Genomic DNA, 18,878 nt, shown 5'->3' with positions numbered 1-18,878 from the left:
TACTAATTTTTCTTCAAACTTATAATTAAAGAGCTCTTTTCCATCTATTTTTTATGCAACTATTCACTCCTTGAAGATGACCTGAAGTATTGTTTCAAATGGATGTCTTGTCCAACACCACAGACACGCATACCATGCTATTTGTTTCAATTGGTTCTACTAATATATCATGGCGTACTTGTGGAACAAAGTAACCTTCACCGGCCTTTTCAACTACCAAATTATAAAAAACAAATAAAAATTCATTACCAAGGGGAAGTAACCTACAATTAGTATTCTTGACAAGAGATGTTTGTGGAACAAATAAAAGTTCATTACCAAAGGGATGTTTGTACTATACATGTAGCCTCCAATGTTAACTTTCCTCCTGATCTTCGTCAGACTCTCTTCCATTTCTCATGGCATGATGATAAAGATGGATTGCGATAAAGGCTTAAGGAGAATCTCCCAATTGTTGTCTCTATTCTCTTTTTTCATTAATCATTTCTCCTCTAGATTTTCATATTTTTCACGGGACAATCTATGAGGATATATATTCTTAGCCTTGTTTTCCTTTTCTATTTGACTTTTATCTTGTTATAAATATAGTGGAAATATTAATTTGTAGGGTTGTATCTAAAAAGCGTCAACATAACACAAAATTATACTTCATAAAGTAAGATTACTACTAACTTGGAATTCAGGAGAACTACGAGACTCGACAAACTTATCTTAAATCTCATCGTCAATAAAACTACACACCTGAATGATCAAGATCAGATTCGGGATTTGTAATGTAATTAGATTTAAGATGTGTCTTAAAGCTCCTTCAACACTCACCAACATAAAAAAATCTATCTATTTGATGACGTATTCCGTTTTTAGCCAGATGGGGAAGACTGACGAAGATCTCAGGCCCCATAACATGGTGTTTTCCAACTATGAGGGCAAGACCAACAATATCTTAGGCGTGATCTAGGTAGATCTATCAGTTGGTTCGACATCTAGGCCAACTTTATATATGGTCATCAAGTCCAACACGAGCTATAATCTGCTGCTTGGACGTAAGGGGATCCATGGGATTGGGGCAATGCCTTCGACGCTGCACCAAAGGGTTGCGATCTGGAGAGAGGATGAAATTGTTGAGAATATAGAGGCCGACTAGAGTTATTACACAACTGAAATATGCAAGGTCAAAAAGAGAGATTTTAACAGGAATCTGGCGAAGATACCACCATGTTATGTCGTAGAAGAGGTGTATACCTCTGAGAAAGACTCTACTTACTCCTTGAACTTATACCTAAATTATGGTTTTATCTGGGACAAAGAGCAGGTGGAGAGCGAACCTGTCGAAGAGGGAAGTCTGCCTCCCACGGGGTGGAGAATGGTCAATGAATATGACTACTGAGTCAACATCATTGGCTCGGATTTCTGCCTACATGGCTAAAAATAGGATAAAATCGGCCTTAGAGGATGAAATTTCTCAGGATTTGGATTTTGAGGCTAATGTCGAAAGCTCCAGAAACATTGGAGGTGGCCCTATGGGCCAGACAACACCTTCAGAAAGCCGGAGGCTCGACTGTATATACAACAACAAGCCTTTGGAGTTTGAAAAAGACCCACTTGAAACTAATAAAAAAATGTAGGCCAAAGATCCTTTAGAAGAAATAAATTTGGGCAAAGAAGCGGTGAAGCGACCAACACACATCAATGCTAAAATTAACCTGAACATGAAGAGGCAGTTGGTCGAACCACACAAAGAGTACAAAGATTGCTTCGCATGGGACTACAATGAAATATCGGGTTTAATTAGAAACATGGTGGAATTAAAACTACCAATTCGGCATGGGAAGAAGCCGGCGAAGAAACTACCAAGGAGGTTTGCGCCAGAAATAATGTCGAACATCAAGGAAGAAATCGAAAGGATGCTCAAGAGAAAGTTCATAAGAACGGCCAAGTACGTTGAATGGTTAGTGAATATAGTTCCAATTATAAAGAAAAATTGCACACTTAGAGTTTGTATAGACTTTAGAGATTTAAATAATTCTATGCCTAAAGATGAGTACCCCCATGCTTGTGGCAACAATGTTGATCGATTCAGTTGTAGGTCATGGATATCTAAGCATGTTAGATGGCTACTATGAGTATAATCGAATATTTATAGCTGAAGAAGACGTACATAAAATGGCGTTTCGATGCCCAGACACGTTAGGCACTTATGAGTGGGTAGTAATGCCCTTTGGCCTGAAAAATGCTGGGGTGACTTACCAAAGAGCCATGAATTTTATGTTCCATGACTTCATTGAGACTTTCATGCAAGTCTACATCGATAATACCTTTATTAAATCCTCCTCAGGAGATGGTTATCTGGACCGTCTTTGATAGTCCTTCCAAAGGATGAGGAAATATGGACTGAAAATGAATTCGTCGAAATGCGCTTTTTGTGTTGGTGTAAGGGATTTCTTAGGTTTTGTGGTGCACAAAAATGCATAGAGATCAATCATAACACGACAAAAGAAATTCTAGATCTCAAGCCTCATTCGACAAAGAAGCATCTCCAATCTTTGTTAGGAAAAATCAACTTCTTGAGAAGATTTATCTCCAACCTAAGTGGAAAAATCCAGTTGTTCTCGCCACTCCTTCGGATAAAGAAAGATAGCAACTTTATTTGGGGTTTCGGACAACAAGAGGATTTTGAAAACATAAAGAAATATTTAATGAAGCCTCCAGTGTTCTTGCCTCCAAGTAGAAATAGGAGCATGAAATTGTACGTAGCCACATCAGATTCGACAATAGGCAGTATGTTAGCGCAAGAGGATGATAATGGCGTCGAAAGAGTTGTATATTACCTCAGTCGAATCCTTATAGATGTGAAAGATAGGTATAAATCAATTGAGAAATTATGTTTGTGCCATTACTTCTCGTGTACTAAATTGAAGCATTATATTAAGCCAGTGGAAGTTTATGTTATTCGCATTTTGATATTATTAAACACATGCTATCAAAACCTATTCTGCATAGTCGAATAGGGAAGTGGGCTTTAGCGCTCACTGAATATTCATTGACGTATTGCCCTTTGAAATCAGTGAAAGGACAAATCGTCACAAACTTCATTGACGATCATCCAGTGGTCGAGACGATGGGGGCATATGTAGGAACCAAACCATGGAAGTTATACTTCGAAGGTTCCAAACATAAAGATGTCTCAAGAGTAGGTGTTTATATCCTTTCCCCAGAGAATATACCCACCGAGTTCAGGTACAAAATCTAGGGGGCATGTTCTAATAACAAAGTAGAATACGAAGCCTTGATAACAAACCTTCAAATTTTATTAGACTTGGGGGGAAAGGGAAGTCGAGATAAGGGGATACTCTGAGATGGTAATTCGATAGTTAAAGAAGAAGTACAAGTGCATCAAAGAGAACTTGATGTTATACTTTGTCAAAGCTAACCGTCTTTTGAAACGACTTAACCACGTGTCGGTTGATCATTTACCTCGATGACAGAATCATGAGGCTAATAATTTGACTCAAATAGCATCTGGATATAAAATTTCGAGGGAGATACTAGAAAATTTAGTCGAGATTAAAGAAAAACTGGTCCCAGACGAAAACGTTCTAGACATTTCGTCAACGTCAAAACTTCAAGGGGCACATGAACACGAAGATTCACAAGATCTAAACGATTTGGAATTTGACAGAGGTAGGAGCTATGAAGCTTTACCCATTGACTTAATGTCATAAAAAGATTGCCGAAAACCCATAGTCGGATACTTGCAAAACCCAACAGGAACAACCGATAGAAAGATTAAGTACAAATATTTGAGCTATGTAATGATGGGTAACGAATTACTGAAAAAGACTCCTAAAGGAATTCTCCTCAAATGCCTAGGCGAAAGTGACGCTTACATGGAAATATCTAAGGTACGTTAGGGATCATATGGCTCGTATCAGACTGGTCATAGGATGAAGTGGTTGTTATGTCGGATGGGTTTATACTGGCCAACTATGTTGAAAGATTGCATAAACTTTGCCAAAAGTTACCAAGAGTTCCAGAAGAGTTCGGGTATCCAACATGTGCCTGCTAGCAAGTTACATTTGATAGTAAAGCCATGGCCTTTCAGAGGGTGAGTATTAGACATAATTGGCAAAATCAAACCCTTTTATTCAAAAGGGCATAGGTATATTTTGGTGGGAATATATTATTTCACTAAATGGATAGAGGATGTCCCTTTACCTAATGTCGACTAATAGGAGGTGATGAATTTAATCCAAAATCATATCATATATAGATTTAGGATAACTGAGACTATTACCAGATACCAAGGCTCATTTTTTACAGGGCGTAAAATGGTGGAATTCACCTCCGTAACGGGGTTCAAACTTGTAACCTCGACACCATATTATGCGTGGGCCAATGGTCAGGTCGAATCGGCCAATAAGATAGTAATTGATCTGATTAAGAAACATGTGGGACAAACTCCAAAGAATTGGCATAAAACCCTAAACCAAGCTCTATGGGCATGTCGAAATTCTCCCAAAGAGTCAACCAATTCTACACATTTCCGACTTATTTATGGGCATGATGCAGTATTGCCTTTGGAAATCTATCTATAGTCGGTCAGGATTCAAAGGCAATATGAGATCCCAACTGAGCGCTATTGGGAAATGATGTTCGACGAGATGGATCAGTTAGATGAGGATAGGCTAGCAACTCTAGATGTCTTGATAAGACAGAAGGAGAGGGTTGCTAATGCTTACAACAAAAAAGTTAAGTCAAAAACTTTTAATGTGAATGACCTAGTTTGGAAGGTCATATTCCTATGGATCAAAGAGATAGGTTAGTGGGAAAATGGTCCCCAAATTGGGAAGAACCTTTTAATATTTTGCAAACATTCTGCAGGGTCGAACCCTAGGAATAAACGAGAAGTACTTAAAGTAGTATCAACTTATTATGTAGGGAGTACACATAGTCGTAAAGTAATCAATAAATTTAATGAAATCAAAATGCTTCAGTAAACTGATAACCTTTAATATTGTCAAAGTGCCATGAAAGGCATACATCATGTCTAAACATCAAAACATCGCCACAAGCGGTAAAAGAAAAATCAATAAAAATCAAATCATACTGCTATCCTAAAAAGGGAAATTAGGCCTGAGTCACTCATATTAAACTTTGGCAGAGTTAAGTCGACGATCAACTTGAGAAATAATCGAAGCATACATTAAAAGCTCGGTATCAAGAGTGGCGACCGTTTCCAAGTATTTAATACCTCTTTGAGTTTATTCGTCTAGTTGGATTTGACTGACTCTCTAGAGGTTGGTTTTTTCTACTTCAGTGGCTTGCACCTTCTTTTGTAAAGCTTATATTTCCTTTTGCCAGCTAGCAATTTGAGCATCAAGGGTAGTGATAACCTTGTTTTCCTGGCGAAGGATCTCTTCAAGTTCTTCTGCGTGCTGGTCCGATTCATTGGCTGAATTCCATGCTTTAGATCTCTCGGTCTCCTTAGGCACCATCATGGTCTTGGCGTCATGCTTGCGTTGGAAGTCAACCTGAATTTGGTAAAAAAAAGGGCCAAAAGTAACTAAAAAGTCGACCACCTTGGCAGAAGCATTAAGAATGTCCAGTTTCTTCAGAAGAGTTTTGATGATATAGTCATATATGAAATCCTTTTCCAAAATTTCAAAAAGGTTAACATCCTCAACAAGGGCTTTAGTTGTTTCAAAGTCTCGGTAATAGGCTTAGGCACAATCACACTGCCAGATATGGTCGAAGAACTAGAGTATATATCAGTGGAACTGTCATGATTCCTAAGCATCATTCTCATATACGCCCTGTGTAAGACCCCAATTTTGACCCCTAAGATCCCTCATGCCATCTCATAGCTTTGCATTGGCATTGGGATCACACCTTGGTATTCTCCTCACTTATCATTCATTGGTGTCATACCCCAATTTTGTCCATACACTTTTAAATTTTCGTAAATTTGATTTCATTTTTCAATTTACATTATATGCACAACATGACATGCATTTCATCATAAATAATACCTAAAATATCAGTTAGAATAAATTATTGAAAATACGGACAAATTGGTTGAATCATTTCTCAAGAACGTGCAAAATCAGCGGGTAAAAAGTTTCAAATTAAAATTCCAGACACTAGTATTATTAATCTACGGTTCACGTGATTTATCCTGGTGTGCTTGTTATATTTTTCAGCGACTGTTTCGGCTGTGTTTTGACCCGCATGAGGCTTTTAACTAGTGAAAAATTATTTCGGAATTTAAAGAAACGCTGTATTTTTTCAATAAGTTTATTTCACACTGATCATTTTAATGCATTCATTTTAATTTTTCGAGCACTTTGGCGCCCAAATTTTTATTTATAATCAGTCATTTTATTTTACTTCTTTGTCCAAAATATCCAAATTAATTAATTAGAATTTTTTTTATTTTGTTTGAATTTTGATAATGAATTTTAATAAGCGTATTTTCTTCGATAATAAAAATAATATTAGTTGTTTTAAAATAAGAGAATTGGATAACATTGGATCCCTTTTGCCCAATAGAACCAATCACATGCCAACTCACACAACATATCAAAAAAAATCTTTTCCTTCCTCAGAGAAGAGGATACGCATAAGTGATTCTCCACTCACAATGGTGGGATTTTAGGGAATCTCTCATCTGATTGTGTTTGGGAAAAATAGAAAGAAAAAAAAAGGATATTGGGAGGGAGCCCACACACGTTACATGATCTCTCTCTCATAGTATAAAGGAAAAAGGAAAAAGAAATTTGAAAAAAAAACCAACTAACACTCATCTATCTCTCATACTCTCAGAAAAGAACTTTGGAAAATAAAAAAAGAAAAAGTCCATCTCTTTCTACATTCCCGACCACCCTCTTCCACCAACAGTAAACTCCGGCTGACCATACCTCAACATTGCTCACAACCGTCCACCATGCAAAACCCGACGAACCACTATTAAACCTCCTTTTCTTTTTCCTATCTCCATCTCCACCTTTAACTATAACCCATTTTTAAACTCGAACCACCATACACTGATCTGAACACCACAAATGAATCACTTAAAAAATGGCCTCCGCAATTTCTAACGGAGATCTCCTCATCACCATCGATCTTCCACTCATCACCGAAAAAACCACACCACTTCCTCCTTCCCCACAACATCGTAACCTCCAAACACCACCCGTCGCCAATCCACACCTCCGTGCAAATCCTTCTTCGTCATCCATCACCGGCTCTTCACGACCACTAAACGCTGGCCAATCTCACAACGACCACATAATAACCCGCCAACTGTGCACGACATCCTTCCGTCCGTGGCAATTTTCATCTCCAACTAACTCTCTCCGCCGGAGTCTATTGTCCGACAATGTTCCTTACCGTTCAACAACGATGACGGTGAGGCTGGGTTAAAGTGGAAAGCAGATTTAAGCGCGGTGAGGAGTTGGTAAAAGAAAAGCGCATCGATGCCGTTGAAGCATCACTACAGTCAAACAAAGCTAGTAGGCGTGATATTTGATTTAACCTTAGATTCAAGCCACTCGCCGCAAACGGTCGCCACGTAAATCACCGGATCCATTGTCGTTTCGCTTGGTAAATCGAATATTCTTCTAATTACATGTTGTTAGTGGCTATTCCTATTTCCTTCGTTTTCGACATGTTGCTTTTACTGGTTGTTGATTAAAGAAAAAATATTGTGATTGAAACTTGCTTTTTTCATGCTTCTGGGAGAAAGCATTAGGATAGTAGAGGAGATGAGTTGTTTCACAAATCTTTGTTTATTTTGTTAAAATTAATATCAAGTTCCAAGTAGAGATTGAATGTCTTATTTAAATTTGGACTGAAAATTAGAATGCCTGTTACGAGGATAAGAGGCCACGCCTCTCATCCTGGATTACATTAACTTTGTTTATTTTTTCTCATTCAATTATTTGACTACTACATAATTTTGTTTATTTATTTATTTGTATTAGGATTTGAGAAATAGCAGTCAGGCTAATTTGTTACTTGTGCATAAGCCCATTGCTATACGCATTCACTATTTTCGCGTATTGAATTTTCGATTCGATTTCTATCAACATATATGATGGGACTTTAAATCATCACTAAGTATGTTTCAATGGAAATTTGTAAAATATGTAAACATAATTTTGGATGGAAGTCGGTTTCCATTCGTTTGAATGGCGTTGAGTTAGACTTTTATCAACGGATTCGATCATTTCATGTCGATATACCGTTAAAACTTTAATACATCAATAGAGCATTTTCACCGTGTTATGATTTTGCGTATGACATTAATCCTATGGTCATCACGTACAAACCGGTTCTTGAGCATATTTTGCAACCGATTCTATTCAATTTTGTAAATCAACATTATCACATATTTCCATTCTTTTAATTAAATTAATTAATCAATTTAAATTTTGTTTAATTAATTAATTACTATTAATTAATTTTAATTAACATGATTATTTAGGCTTAAATAAATAATTTTGATAATTAATTCTAATTAAGTTAATTAATCGATTCAATCAAACTTTAATTAATTAATTAGGTTAATTAAATGTTTATTGGTTTAATTCACTCCAATTCATCATCAATTCAAAACCACTGTAAACCATCTAAACCACATAATTCTTAATTTACCATCAAGCCCACTTTCAAAACAAACACTTTGTAAGTCGATTGCTTTAGCATCGCCATCAATCTCACATGTAAATAATTTTACTAACCATTCTTTACAAATTCAAACCATTTTCTAAACAATTTGATTTCTAAAGAATTTTCTATTTTAACGTCAACTTGGGATGAAAAGGATATAGGAAGCATTCACTTCACTATTTCTCAAGTACTCAAATGATTGGTGATCACACTGAATCACACCGCGTTTTTGACTCAGATTTGACATGTTTTTTAGGTTTTTATTATCATTTTGCTTGTGTTATACTTTCTTTTGTGTTGTTTTCAGGTATTTATCTCTTTCAGGACCTTTTTAGAAGAAACGAAGCAAAAAGACCATGAAATTAGGGTTTTCGACAAAAATTATACTCATGGCGTTCTACATGACGGCCGCTAAAGGAGAAGTCATGACACATCAGCCTTCAACCAGGAGGAAACTGCCACGATCCCATGAACTTCCCCATTTACTCACATGACGGGCGCCATAGAGGGGTGGCGGGCGCCACCTTTGCATTTCACGTTCCCACTAAAGAGAAGTTAAAGGGCATCCTGGTCTTTACGTGCTGCTGAATTCCTCTATAAATAGGTCATTCTAGTTCATTTCCAAATCATCCAACTTAGTTTACAACACTAAGACGATATTATCAGCTGTAAAAGCGGTAATTCGTCACATCGAGGGGTTATCGCACCTTAGTGAGATTGAGTTGGAGCACTTTGATTTTGCTGTCGTCTTTATTTTCAAAGTCAAAGGTCTATTTACTTCCTTGTACCATATTTAAAGCCTCCGTTTGGAGCAGGTTCTAATTTAATCGCATTTTTATTTTACTTGCTATGCTTTACTTTATTTAATTTCTTGCCATGCTTTACTTGATTTAATTTTCCCGCCATTATCTTTATTGCTCATTTTAATTGTTTTACACGCTTTACTTACGCCTTACATTCTAAACAACTCTTCATCATGATCAATATCGTTGTATTTGTTTGTATTACCATGTCTGGCTAAATCTTTCAAAGGTTAGAATGTAAGGATCACGGTTAAAGAGATGTTTCACATATTGCATCTGTAGAAATGCTTGAGGGGCTGTTTTGATTCTTAGATCGAGTTTTCTAAAACAAACTTGGTTAATTTTAACTACTCAAGGAGTGCGAAAGCACCCTGGCTTAGTAACTAGGAATTTTTATCACTTTAAGGAAAAACGATTTTTGAAACTGTTTTCGGACGCGTTGATAGATTTAAAATCAGGAAACTCCTTAGGTAAAACTTTCCGAATCAAAATCACTTTTCAACTAAGCTTACGAGTCTTATTTCTTAAAAATAGGTTTACTACTTTGGCGTTCTGAAACCTTTTATAAGTGACAATAAAAGGCCTTAATTTAAGGGTAAAGTCGATTCTGAATACGCGAAAGCGACAGTTCCCGTTAAATGGATTCTTTTCAAGAGTGGAAAATATTGCCCCATAAGTAGTTCTATTTAGACAATCGAAGCATCATTTAACTGACGTGAAATACATTCAAGCCTATCTTTATCTGCACTGTATTTATCATTTTCTTTATTTACTGTTATTTTGCGACATCAATATCTCTTTTGTACCACCTTAGATAAACATCGTAACAATAGTAATCAATAGATTGACGATTTAGTCTCTGTGGGATCGATATTCTTTTATATTACTCTGACGCGATTCGTGCACTTGCGAATATAGCGATCAAGTTTTTGGCACCATTGTCGGGGACCAACTTCGTTAAATTTCGTACCCTGTTGTTACACTGTCTAGACTAAGGCATTATTAGCCGGTAAATGCAAAGAACTCGTAGTACCGGAAATTTAGTAGATCCTTTAGCGGAACCCGAATGTTACACTCGTACACGCCTCTTACCCATCCGAATTAAGAAAGCTATGGCCGAGAATCGCGACCGGAGACTTGTTAAGGAATTTTCCCAACCCTCTAACGAGGAACCTAGTTCCAGTATAGTAAACCCACTCATTCCTGCCAATAATTTCGAACTAAAACCATCTTTACTACAGTTAGTGCAACAGAACCAATTCGCGGGTCTCACTACTTAGAACCCAAATCAACATTTAAAAGTCTTTATCCAACTGGCCGTTGTCACATTTGCGAAAAACCGGCGGGAAAAGACACAGACCCGCCACCGTGCGTTATTTATCCCAAAGGAGGGAAAGGAAACGCTCGAAGTAAACTTGGAAAGGAATGGTCTCACGACCAGAGATTGATAGGTACGGGAGTCGGTTATGCGAAGGGAAGGTATTAGCACCCCTACGCATCTGTCGTACTCGACGGGATCCACGCTCAGAAGAATAGAATAAGGTTGCTAAAAAGACTGCTCAAAAACTGTACAAAACTGGAGAGAAACACGGGAAGGACGGAAGAAGCGGACCCGGCAGGATGTCGCATCCTGGGCCTACGTAGTTCGTCAGAAACAAACATCAGAGTCGATGTAGTTCGGGGATAACGGGAAACGTGCTCGCTAGGACATCGCATCCTATGCATACGTATCTTCTCTAACCAAAGAAAGAATCAGAGCACTCGTAGCTCGGCTGACGCACGCCGAAACAAAACGCTGAAAATAGACGCTGAGACGTCAAAGCAAACACACAACCGGAAACGGAATGCTAATAAATGGGCTTACATCCAACTCTGGACAAGCAAACGCAAACAGGAAACCAAATGCTAATCACTGGACTTACATCAGACTCCGAACAAACAAACACACACGGGAAACCGACTGCCAATCGCTGGACTTACGTCAGACTCCAAGTACACACACAAGAAGAAGGAGGGTCTCGATTGAAACTAGGGCAAGAGAAAGGGAAGGTCTCAATCGCAATTAGGGCGAGAGAAAAGGATCACAGTTAGTTGTTAGTCAAACTCGACAAGACATCTCATCTCGTGCCTACGTATCTCATATTAACATGAGAATCAGAGTTGCCGTAGTTCGGCTAAACCATTTCTATTTGTTTTGTGTTTTTTAGGTGGACAACATCACTACGCAATCTATCGGTTGCTCGACCTTTGGAGACTTACTCACCTTTAGTAGAAGAAGTTAACGTGTCCTTAAGAGGGGAGGTAATGTTTGTTTGTGTTTTAGGAAAGCTCACGCAAGAAAGGAAGTCCTAGACGAAGGAACCGTGCTACCTTAATTGACATGCAAACGAGACTATGCGAAGTCTAGCAATCCTATGGGGATACAATCACACCACACAAACACATATAGCATGAAGTAAACACACCAACAAGGGGCTCAAACATCAAGGGTGAGGCTTTAGTCAATGGGTCATATCAACCTCGACAAACAAGCCGGCTGGAAGGGTGTCTGAGGGCTCTTAACCACTGACATTGACCGTCAGGGTGAGCAGATAAAAGGTAATGAGGATAAGACCTCATAGCTCTTAACCCGGGCCTGGGTGAGCTTCAATCAATGAAAACGTGGGAGTCCAGAATGTGGGACTCTACTCCACTTGACTGACTCTATACACAAGGATCTTGGGTGTTTATTCAAATGCATCAGCACATAGTGCGAGCAAGATGAAAGACTCAACTGAATAGCAGGGGACTGACTTCTAGTCCATTCTATCTGCCAATTGCCTCTTCACTTAGGAGGACTTGAAGTACATGGCACAACAGTAAACAAACACAGTCATTGCCTCTGAAGGAGGACTTCAGCCAAATGCCTGCCAAACAGAAACGACAGGGCTTACAGACTACATGGAGAATAGAGGGATTACCTAAGTGGTATGCCAACCACAAGCAAAGCAAAGCAACTCAAGCAATGAGTTAAAGCGGCTAAAGTACCTGTAAGAAAAGCTAACCAATCAGTACTATGTTCAGACAAACAACCAACAATCAACAGTGTTACAACTCAATATGCACACAAGTCAAGCTTTATGACTCAAGAATTCAAGTGATTCCACCACACTCAATGAACCTACAACACAAAGGGTTAGTGCACAAAGTAGTTTGCATATCATGAAGTGAGATTACATCAATCACTAGGATTAGAAGCTTGAACCAAAAATACAAAGCTTAAAAAGTGAGTACAAACCACTAGCACCAAGGCTAGGGTCAAAGGTAAGGCAAAAAGTCAAAGCAACAACCAATATTCAACATAAATCACATTTATTCAATCATGAACATGTCCTAAAATGGACCAAGTCAAAAGCATTAAGCAAAGTCACCACATGAGCAAGCTATGGCAAAGGCAATTACAAAGCACACAATTGGTCATCAAGAATGAAAATTCCATATTAAAACAGAAATGAATAAAAAAATCCTGGAAATTTTTATGAGCATACAACATGTCCAACACAATCATCATGCCAAAAATTAGAATCAACAGAGTTCAATTGACCTAGAAATGAAAATGCACAAGTAGGACATCAAATGGTGTGACACACATTGTCACACCATACAATCATGTGTCTAAAACAGAGATGAAAATTGAGAAAAATGCACAACCAAGCCTCAAAAATCATGCAACATGTTGGGAATCAGCACATAAAATTTCATGGCATTTGGATAATTATTGAGCATTTCACAATAGAATGAATGAAGCATGTCACATTTGCATACATGTTCAAATAACAATTCACCATCCAAAATCCAGAAATGATAAAATCATGAAATCACAACAAAAAAATAATAAACATCTCAAGGATCATGTAGAAAAAAATTGGGAATTAATTGGACTTGTTTTCAGTTTTTTTATGAATTTTACAAGTTGCATGAAATAAAATGGAATTAAATGTGAAAACATGAAAATAATGTGAAAATTGATGGAACTTGGAAATGCCATGGGTGAGGATCGAATGGAGGTTCAAAGTGCGTCTAAAACGACGCCGTTTTGGCTATAAGGAATTAAAATGAAAAAAATGCAGAAGTGCGCTCGGTGGGAATCGAAGGAGGGGCCTGGTACGTCAAAATGACGTCGTTTTGAGCTTATGGCTAGGGTTTTGCAGACGGCGGCTGGGAACTATTCACGTACGGTGGAAAACACCGTCTTCTTCATGAAGACGGTGGCGCTACAGTAGCTCCACATGAATTTTTTTGCAGAAACGCATGAAATTTATATCATTCGAAAGCTTACGCCATGTACAACACGAATCCACTATTATTTTGCTCTAATTCATCATGTATCAAGCAAATCGAGCAAAAACATTTATGCACTCAAACTTTCAATTCAACATATCTCAATGAACATTGCACCATTTTTCAAGATCTTTATATCAGCGTGATCAGCATTCAAGGCTCTACAAGTCTATGGCAATAAAAACAAGAATTAAGAGGTTCGAAAATCACACCTCTTGAAGATCAATCAATGGCAGCAGTGGATTCAGGTGCTTAGCAATGTCCAAATCTCCTCTATCAACCTGGATATGAAGCTTAAAGTAGAAGTTGAAGCTTGAAGCGAACTAGATCTTGATTAATTTGCCATTTCCATCTTCATGTTCTTGAGCTTGCACACCTTGATTCTTCACCAAATGCTTCAATCAAGAGCTTGAATTCTACCAAATGATGATCAAGAAACCAGAATATGCAATAAAAATCATGTGTTACTTGAAGAATTTTTGAATTATGATGGAGAGAAATTTTAGAGGGAAAACTTGGATCTAGATCTAGAATGAATGAAACTCAAAATTTCTGTTATGATTAGCCTTTTATATGCTTCCTTAATCACATCCAAATTAGAATTAAGCATGGTTTAATTGAGATTAAGCAAAATGGGGTGTATGTCAAAAATTGGAAAATTGGAGGTGCCATGCAAATGCACATGTGAAAAGTACCAAATGGATGATCAAATTCACTTAAAATCATCTCATAAGCATAATGGCAATGGTATTTTGTTCATATGATGCACCAAATTCAAATTTGCAATTTTCCCTCCAAAACGAACATGAATGAGCAAATGGTCATGTAATGAAATTTCATGCAATGCCTTGATAGATTTGGAAAATATGAGTCATAAGGAGCAATATGCAAAAAGAGGCACTCAATTTGGAGTTTTAGATCAAAAGTTATGGCATTTTGAAGTTCCATGCACACTTGGCAATGATTTGATCATATCTCCTCAACCATTCATCAGATGCTCATGATCTTGGACTTTTTGGAAATGGGAGAGAAAGATATTCAACTTTCATGTTGGACAAACTTTCATTTGAAGCTTATTTGATGTTGGAAAGTCAAGTTGAAAGTGGTCCAAAAACTTGCCATTTTTGGAAACTTGAAATTACAGGTCACTTTCCATTTTTGGAAACTTTTGCTCTGGCTTCAAAATCTTCAATGTAGATGTTTGACATGATTAATAAACTTCTTTGGGACATGAATGAAGTGTCTCAAACCATTTCTCCACCTCCTAGCCCTCAGTTGACTTTCAGTTGACTTTTATGGGCCTCAGATGACTTGGCAATGCACTGATGACTTTGAGCCTCTAACACTTGGTCAAGTTGCTTCAAAATGAACCTTGGCTCATGTAAGCTCTTTAGGATACTCATGTGGCCTTCATCTCAAGGAAACTTTCTCTCTTTTCACAGATGAAATCTCTTTATGCCAGTTCTTGATTGCCATGATGCAATGCAAGATGTAATGATAAAGTAATGTTAATGACCTAAAACATGAAATGAATGCATGAGTGGGGGGTGCAAATTTGAGGTGCTACAGCCGTCACCTTTAAATCCAATGGTGCTTCACCTGATGCGATTCATTTAAGATTATTTCCTTTCTCCCTCAGGGATAGAGCACGTTCATGGTTAGATTCACTTCCAGCTAACTCAATAACTACACGGGAAGACCTTAGGAGAGTATTCCTTGCTAGATATTTTTCCCCCAGTAAGACTGTTGTTCTTCAAAACCAAATAACTAGATTTACTCAAAACCAAGGAGAATCACTTTTTGAAGCTTGGGAGAGATATAAAGAGATGTTAAGAGTTTGTCCACACCATGGCCTAGAACAATGGTTGATCGTTCATACCTTTTACAATGGACTCCATTATAACACAAAGATGAGCATTGACGCTGCCGCTGGTGGTGCGTTGATGAACAAACCTTACCCTGAAGCTTGTGACCTAATTGAGGATATGTCCCAAAACCATTACCAATGGGGAACTGAACGGGCATCAGTAGAGAAAAAGGAGACCCAAGGTGGAATGCATGAGATAAGTTCTATGGACATGATGCAAGCGAAAATGGATGTTTTAGCCCTTAATGTCGAACATATTTCTACAAACTCTAACGCCGCAGCGGTAGTCCATACAGAGTGTGAACTGTGTGGATCTAAAGGACACGAATCAGCGGAATGTAACCTTTTGAACGACCTGAACACCGACCAAGTGAATTACGCCAAAGGTAACCCATTTTCAAACACTTACAACCCTGGATGGAGGAATCACCCGAATTTTTCCTATAAAAACCAGAACCCTATCCAAAATTATGCACCTTAAAGACCACAAGGTTTTCAAGCCAAAAAACCAAATCAACCTATGCAAGCTGTGCCCCAGAAGCCTAACCTTGAGAAGATCATGGAGAGCTTTATATCAGGCCAGACTCAGTAAAATAAAGAATTCCTAAACCAGAACATTCACGTAAACTAACTGATAACGCAATTAGGGACTAAGGTTGATCAGATAATTACTCACAATAAGATGCTTGAAACCCATATCTCACAGGTAGCACAAAACCAAGCCCCACAAACTACACCTGGAGGACAATTCCCTGGACAACCTCAACGCAATCCTCGAGGGCAAGCTAATGCTATTGCATTACGAAGTGGGACTGCTTACGAAGGGCCTCGTAACCCAGCAATGAGCGAGTCCATAGCTTCTAAAGAAAATATACCTACCAACCAAGAAGAGGAACTGGTGGAACCCGAAAAACAAACCGACCAAGAAGGAGAAGCCAAGAGTAAAACTTACAAACCACCACCCCCGTACAAACCACCAAGTCCATATCCGCAAAGACTTAAACAAACCAAAATCAATAACCAATACCAAAAGTTTATAAAAGTAATAGAGAAGCTTCATGTAGAGATTCCTTTCACTGAAGCCATTACCCAAATTCCATCTTACGCCAAATATCTCAAAGACATCTTAACACACAAGTGTAAGCTTGACGATCACAAACCCTTGGAATGCAACTTTATTTCCGAGAATAAAATTGCTAAGAAGGAGAAAGACCCTGGGAGTTTTTCTATACCTTGCATTCTAGGGAGTCATGTGATCGACAAAGCTTTCCTAGACTTAGGCGCTAGTGTGAGTTTAATGCCCTCAGCTGTGTGTAAAAGGTTAAACTTAGGAGAATTACAACCGACTAAGATGTCCCTCCAATTAGCCGATAGATCTATTAAGTATCCCGTAGGCATATTAGAAGACATCCCCGTTAGGGTCGGTCAACTTTATATCCCGACAGACTTTGTGGTCATGGATATCAAGGAAGACGACGATATCCCTATCCTTTTAGGTAGACCATTTTTATCAACAGCCGGAGCCATAATAGAGGTTAAAAGAGTAAAATTAACTTTAGAAGTAGGAGATGAAAAGATAGAGTTTATTCTTTCAAGGTTCCTGATGGCACCAATCATAGGAGACACATGTTACGCGATTGATATCATAGATGAATGAATAAGGGAATTTGATCAAGAAGAACCTAAGATCGAACCATTTCCAAACCCGAATGAAAAGGATGAAGAGCTAAAGGAAACAGAACCTCACACTAACGAATGTTTGGCCCTTACTCCTGACCTTTCACCAAACTCTTAAAAACCAACTCAAGAACTTAAGGAATTGCCCAAGAACCTAAGATACGAGTTTTTGGATAAAGAAATGAACCGCCCAGTAATAGTTAGTGCCACCTTAAATCGAGACGAGACAAACCAACTCTTGAATGTTTTACGAAGATACCCCTCGGCCTTAGGATACAACATCTCTGATTTAAAAGGTATAAGCCCATCCGTGTGTATGCACAGGATCTCGCTAGAGGAGGATTCAAAACCTTCCAGAGAACATCAGAGAAGAATCAACCCTATAATGAGTGAGGTGGTAAAGAAGGAAGTCCTTAAATTGCTAGAAGCTGGTATAATCTATCAGATCTCCGATAGTAAATGGGTAAGTCATGTACATGTGGTACCCAAAAAGGGAGGCATCACAGTCGTGCAGAACGAGAAGGGAGAGCATGTAGCTAAACGTATAGAAGGCGGATGACGTATGTGCATAGACTATAGGAAACTCAATAAGGCAACTAGGAAAGACCATTTCCCCATTCCATTCATAGATCAAATGCTTGAGCGTCTTGCCAGACACTCTTACTTTTGTTATCTTGATAGATATTATGGATTTTTCCAAATACCCATACACCCCGAGGATCAAGAGAAAATAACCTTCACCTGTCCTTACGGAACATTTGCTTACAGACGATTGCCGTTTGGACTCTGCAATGCGCCAGCCACTTTCCAACGTTGTATGATGTCAATCTTCACAGATTATCTCGACGGTATTATGGAAGTATTCATGGATGACTTCTCGGTATGTGGGTTTGACTTTGAGAATTGCCTCATTAATCTTGAGAAAATCCTAGAAAGATGCGTAGAAGTTAACCTTGTATTAAACTGGGAGAAGTGCCACTTTATGGTTAAAGAAGGAATAATGTTAGGACATATAATATCTGAAAGAGGCATTGAGGTCGACAAAGCAAAGATAGAAGTGATAGAAAACCTTAACCCTCCTAAGACTGTTAGAGAAGTCAGTAGTTTTCTTGGACACGCCGATTTTTACCGACGCTTTATCAAAGATATCTCTAAAATAACAAAACCCATGACCGGCCTTCTGATGAAAGATATTGAATTCATTTTCAACGAAAAATGTATCGAAGCCTTTAATCATTTAAAACAAGCGTTAATTTCAGCGCCCATTTCACGAACTTCGGATTAGACTCAACCTTTTGAAATAATGTGTGATGCTAGCGATTTCGCTATAGGAGCTGTTTTAGGATAAAGAGAAAATAAGAAATTACATGTGATATATTACGCTAGTAGAACCCTAGATGCCGCTTAACTCAATTACACAACAACAGAGAAGGAAATCCTAGCTGTAGTTTTTGCAATTGATAAATTTAGGTCTTATCTTGTCGGATCTAAGATTATAGTCTATACAGACTATGCAGCTATCCGTTACCTTCTAAGCAAAA

General features: G+C 38.2%; 1 non-coding gene across 1 annotated transcript; it reads right to left on the bottom strand.

The window, feature by feature from the left end:
- Positions 1 to 15,541: 15,541 nt before the first annotated feature.
- LOC127108669 (small nucleolar RNA R71) lies at positions 15,542 to 15,648 on the bottom strand. Its single transcript, XR_007796192.1, has one exon. It is a non-coding gene; the product is annotated as a small nucleolar RNA R71 (small nucleolar RNA).
- Positions 15,649 to 18,878: the final 3,230 nt, after the last annotated feature.

Source organism: Lathyrus oleraceus, chromosome 7, assembly GCF_024323335.1.
Source record: "Lathyrus oleraceus cultivar Zhongwan6 chromosome 7, CAAS_Psat_ZW6_1.0, whole genome shotgun sequence".
NCBI lineage: Eukaryota > Viridiplantae > Streptophyta > Magnoliopsida > Fabales > Fabaceae > Lathyrus > Lathyrus oleraceus.
Note: the sequence above shows the minus strand (reverse complement) of the source record. Positions and strands in the feature narration are given on the sequence as shown.